Genomic DNA, 6,470 nt, shown 5'->3' with positions numbered 1-6,470 from the left:
AGATACATTACCTAAAACATCGTCCTTTGGCGAATATTTAGCGGCTCCGTCTTAACTCTCACTAACCGTTTATGCTTGTTACTAGTTTAATCTTGGTATCTGATGCCTTGTGTGTAAACTAAACTATAGACGTGAAATACTCTTGCAGCATATCCACATGCGGCCGCTTGGTGTCAATGTAGCCACTTTTCAAGTGTTCTCATTGCACGTCATTACAAACGAATTGGTGTCAACTTTCCATGTGCTTTGCTCGACCCTGGTATCCGATGTTATCGGCCTCATTTATCGACCTTTGTTGTCTTCCGATACCTATGTGCTTTATGCTTGCTCGTTACCCATGTACTTAAGCATTGCACGCGTCCAAAAGCATTTTGAGTGCAAAGCTAATGAGCCGGACACCCACCCTCCGCCAAGCTATGTTCAACCGTTTGCTGGTGCTTCTAATAGAATATCGCAGTTGCGCCCGTAATTCCGACCTTATATTTAGAAATTGAGCGTCTGCCATCAGTATTGCTTCTCCAGCTTCTCCAAATACGGCTTAGCCGCAATGTCTATTAATAAACTGGTGTGTCAAGTAGAAGGCAATTTGTGAAGTAATAAAAACATTTAGGCACTTAGTTCGCTACTTTGTGCTAGCTCTAACCCTATCCTTGTAGACGCTTTTGGAAGCTGCTTGGTGACGTCACCGGTACTCGACGTAAACATAGCCCGCAATCACGTAGCACGTCCTTCGGCATGCAGTGGCGTAGGAACTTCAACACTCCTTTGTCGCTTTTCCATTATTGGCATGGATCGAACGCCGCTTGCATTTCGACGAAGCTTGAGTTTATAGGCTTCGTCATCATGTCTGCTAACTGCTTCTTCGTGCTGATTTACCTTACTACGATCGTATCTCGGACCACGTTTTCCAGAATGAAGTGGTGCCGGTTATCAACATGCTCTATTTGAGCATTGTATCCTACATTGTCTGCAAGCGCGACGACGCCTAGGTTGTCCTTGAAGATGAAAGTCGCTCCGGCTTGTTCATGGCTGAGGTCTTTGAGCATAGCTCGTACACAAGCTAAGCGTCATGAATACGGCTACTGCTGAGCTGAAAGCTACTGTGCGTTGATACTTTGACTTAAAACCTACAAAAGCGTGTCCAATTATTACCATGATCACCGACACAGAGCGTCGGTCGTCGATTTCACTGCCCCAGTCGACATCTGTGTATGCCACAACGTCTAAGTCACCCATGCTTCCCTTGTAGACAAGTCCATGCTCTTGCGATGTCCTCAGATATCGAGCTACACATATGGCGTTCTTTCAATGCCGTTGGCCCGAACTCTCAAGGCGACGCGATAGCTGAGTAATGACGTATAAGACGTCAGGACGAGTGTACGTCGTGATGTAGAGAAGGCATCCGATGAGCGACCTGTTTGGCTTCGAACGCATCTCGTCTTGCCAAACATCGGTCGTCGGAGACTGCAGATTAGACAGCCTTAGTCCCGATTCGCATGGATCCCGACCGCTTTGGAAAACTGCTGGTTAAATTGCTCCACCACGTCGTTGATGTAACGAGTCTGTTTGATGATGAGAGTCTTCTTCGCCCAAACATGATTTATTGTCATCCCTTGGCCTCACCGAGCTCTTTCATCTTGAATGATTTCGTGAACGCTGTCTTGACTCCTTTTGTCTCTATGTTCGTTTTAAAAGCAGTGATCATGTCATCAACATTACACCAAGTTTGACATCTATTTCTAAACGTATACGCGCTAGTCGGCTCTACAGCTCTTGAATCCGATCTGTTCCACGCGCAAGCTGCTTGTTTTAGGCTGTGTATTGCTTTATTAGGTTAGCAGATGCAGTTCTTGACGTTAGTTACACCGTGTGGCACTTCCATGTACACGCATTCCTCCATATTATTGCTTAGAAACCAGCGTCGGCATCTAACTGTTCGGTCACATAACCCTCAGTCACAACAAGTGTCATCGCCATTCGAATTGAATGCATGTTGGTTCCCGGCGAGAAAGTTTTGAAGCTGTCGACACCAAACTTTTGTTTGAAGCGCTTGGCTACAAGCCTAGCTTTATACCTTATCACTTGCCCGCTCTCAGTTCGCTTCTTTGCAAAGATCCACCGATATCTAATTGGGTGCATAACCACATTTCATGACACCAAGGTCATTATCCATAAAACTCGTGCTCGATCACTTCAGTCATCATGGTTTTCATCGATTTTGGTGCATCTTGACTTGTCATGACCTGCTAAGATGTGGTTGGGGCATCATCTGCATTCCCGACCTTTGCAGCATACTTCAGAAACTAGACCGTCTTCATCAATGGGAGGTCCTTGAGGCGATGAAGTCCAGAACTGGTCATCATTGCTAGGATCGCTTTTATCGTCTTCAACAATACCTTCAATATTGATCGGGTTGGGACCTGTCAAGCTGGGGTTTGTACTGCTGTTACCCGAAAGCATGATCAAATAGCGTTCCCGATGTCTCCGCGCTATGTGTGGATAGAACATCATGCCCTAGTTGGTGTCCGATGTTTTCGGCTTCATTTGTTTACCCTTCGTTGTCTTTCCAAGCATGTGTGCCTTATACTTGATCAAATAACATGTGCAAGCGTCCGAAAACTTCTTGGATGCAGAGCATACGAACTAGACACTCGGCATTCGCCAAACGTTTGCTAGTACTTCATATAAAATACCACTGGTACTCGTGTAAATCTAACGTTATCTCCAAGAATTAAGCGTCTGCAATCGCTATGCTTCTCCAGCTTTTCCAAAATACGCCTTCACTGCAATCTTATACTGCCTTGAGCACGAAATCATTTCTGAGTCTTCACGCAGCGTAACGAACGGATAGTTGAAATCTGATGTTGTATGTGAAGTTGTCCGGAAGAAGTGACTACTATGAGCTATGACATCGCCAAATGACACTCTTCCATTGTAGGCGACTGCCGCTGACAATAACTTTAATGCTGGCGCGAACAGGTTGCTCACACTCTTGTTATCTCTCTGACCAGATCGCTCGCCCACGTCGTCAATCCAGTACATCTGCTTGGTCACAATAAGCCGACTTGTCGTATTCAATCTTCACCACGCCCAGATTTTTCATCTCGAATGCAATATTGAGCACTTCATTGACCTTAATGAGCTCCTTACTTTTGTTGTTGCGACATCATGTCATACGTTTAAGGCGCAACGAGGATATAATTCAGGCATAATAAAACTGCTCCTGCAAACGTTAGCAATATAAAAGATATTCTGTATCATCTTGTACCAAACACTTGCTGCTTGTTTCCACTCATAAATAGCTTTGTTTAGCAAGCATTGTCGACACCCAGCGGAACTTCCATACAAACGTTATCTGTCAGCGCATAGCTCCGAGTGGGCAATATCGACATTCAACTGCTCCATTTGGTGAGCACATGGCAAGTATCATTCGGATTAAATATATGCTGGTAATCGGTAAATAATTTTTGGAGAACTTCGGTTGTTAAACCGTCACAACAAATGGTGTCTCTACTGCACGACAGCGCCAATTTTATATACAACAACCCACCGCAATCCAGTTAAGGACTTGTCAATCGTCAGGGTGTTGATGTCCGTGCTGGTATTTAAAGAAGATCTCGGCTTCCATAGCTCCACGACACTCTACTGAATCGTCGCTGCCATCGATTGAGCATATATAATCGATCAGCCCGTAGTATTCTCACTTATCATCGTGTACGCGACAACAGCGACCACAATGACTTTTTTTTGTAGTTTATTCAATGTTGATGAACCATCACTACCTGCTTTTAAGATTGCGTCATCTGAGCCAGTTATAAATATCATTATTGAGCCACAAACTCCGAAAATCCAAATGATCTTTTATTTGCGTATAAGAAGGTAGTTAGTACTCTGCTAGCACCAACTTATCTCCAACAGAGCGTTTTAAAAGCATCAGCAGCTGAAATAAGACGCTTGATGTAGGGTTTCCATCGTTTATTCTGATGGCTGCGTTTTTTATTCGATAGCACCCATGCATCCGTCTACAACTGGCAAAAGACCCAGTTAATTCTTAGCAGAGACTTTATCACTCTTATGTATATCTTCAATGATCGCTTCAGCCTTACGCTCGTACATCGGGTCACTTTGACCATGACATTCTCCAAGTCAAACACGCGGTACTCCTAGCTCTTGGGTTCTAGCTTTGCTCTCTTCGCATGGTCGACATGAAGAGAACGTCACAATTTACAAACGCGTAATTTGTCGACTGGGGGATTTATATTTAATGCCAGCTCATACGGTATGCGATGTGATACGATTTTGGCTGTATACATCGAGCGACTAAATGAACCAAATGTACTGCTGCATTCACCACTCCCACCAACCTACATTCAGAATTCTTTTGTTGTATAGCATACCGTGTGCCTTTTCTATGATATCTGTACATGCGCTCCATAACCCCGGTCGATAAGAGCTATGCAAAACGTTAAGCTTGTGGATGATGCCGCTTTGACGACATATGTCTATCATCGTCTTGATGTCATTTTTTCCGTGGTCGGATCACAAACACTTTACACGAACACTCCATAGATTCCTTCAGCTTGCAAGTTGCTTTACTCTTGCTCTTGGTTAAATGAATTGCACGAAATCGAGCATATACTATGCATCTCCCTTCGATAAATTATGCTCTGGCACTTTTTATAATGGTGTGCATACGCTCTAGTACAAGCTTCGTCTTTGCCATTGAACATACGAGAAATCTGATCACAGTCTACCCACTGATTGATCACTGGGCACATGATGTTCCTGCCTCTTGCTTGATCACCTGGATGTATTTGGTTGAGGGTTGCGTCTTTAATCAAGCGCCTATCTTCTGGTGTCCCATGCTAGAAGGCCAACCTCCCATTGAGTGTCAGTTCGGGATTATTCCACTCGACATGCTTTTTCCTACTCAGTAAAAGTTTACGCTTTCTCCGTCGTACTCATGTAAACGCTTCTTCTTTGTTCGAGGACACACGATGAATGCAAAATTTCTACCCCCATACCGTGGTTCATAGATATGATTTGACGCCAATGAAAGCCAAGTGGTGTATCTACCACTTACACCCTATAAAATATCGATCAAAAAAAATTTAAGAGGCAAAATCATCAGGTGATAATTTTTGAATAAACGGCTTTAGATAAGATACAGCTTTGCAGGACCAATTTGCCACTAGCTTTGGCATTATTGCCAACAAGCAATAATCTTCTGCGATGTCCTACGATATGTAAAGTTTCAATAAAGCAAAGCTTTTTCTACCCTAGACGATCACTGTCACCGTATTAGCTAGCTTGTTGAAAGAATTATGTTCTACCGCCTGCAGTAGCTAATTTGATGCGTATCAAGATTCTATAATTCGAACAAGTTATTCCATAAAATTATTGTGGGATGTAGCACCCTGTTGTTAGGTCATTTTGACCTTTATCCTTCTTCCACCGCAAATCTTGCATCACCAATAGTAAATCGTTTTTTCTACCGACCAGACATTTCTGATTAACCTGGTCGCAGCTCTAATTTGCTCTTAATCACCCCGTTATTGCGTAATGCGAATCCGCAAATTGCTTCGTCTACCTGTCAATCTTACGTCCATCCCATTTAAGCAAAACGCTTTTTTGTGGCATTTATCCTGCACAGCTTTTCTGATTCTTTTATCAGTTGATTTTTGATCTCGATCATGATGATGTGCTAAGGATTTCCACACGCAATGAAATCAATTCAAATTCCGATGACAGCCCGCTAAGATAAACTCTCTGGAACAAGAGGCCAAATGGCTCTTCCGTTGTTTTGGGTGTCGTAGTCAAGTCATCAAAAGCGACCAAGATACTTAAATACCTTTTTTAATCTTGAAGTCGCAAGGTCGACGCGCTAAAATCACGCGCTTGTGCAACGATTATCCAATCTGCACTTGTTCCCCAAAGCATGATATGGCGTCCATTGTCGACCATGATACGTTCTGATGTTGAAGCGTGACACGTTGCGCTTCAAGATCAGAGCGTAATACAGTAGACAAAGGACGCCATAAATGGCTTGGAGAATAAACTTCAACATTTACGCATCTCTTACAAGCTACGTCGACGTGGTGCCGTTTTCATCCTTGACGTCCATGACGTGACCCACAAGATATCCTTGTCGGAGTCATCTTCATATTAAACAAGCATTGGTAATAGATATCACTCCGCAGACGGACATCGGCGCGCAAGTTCGCTATCTTCGTGACGAACTGTTTTAGATCTTAGTAGTTGCAATCAAAAACTTAATCTGCTGATTAAAACCGAAGTCAGATCTTAATAATCGTTCCATGTCGTGAATGCCATAAATGTTTCGTCACGTATTGCTGCGTCATATATTTTATTGCTAGTACTTTACCGCAATGATGAGCGATCTGATCGACAAACTATAAATAAGACGTCAAGCCTCTGGCTAGCAACACCTAAACACCGTGCAATTGAAT

Source organism: Plasmopara halstedii (assembly GCF_900000015.1).
Source record: "Plasmopara halstedii genome assembly, contig: Scaffold_658, whole genome shotgun sequence".
NCBI lineage: Eukaryota > Oomycota > Peronosporomycetes > Peronosporales > Peronosporaceae > Plasmopara > Plasmopara halstedii.
Note: the sequence above shows the minus strand (reverse complement) of the source record.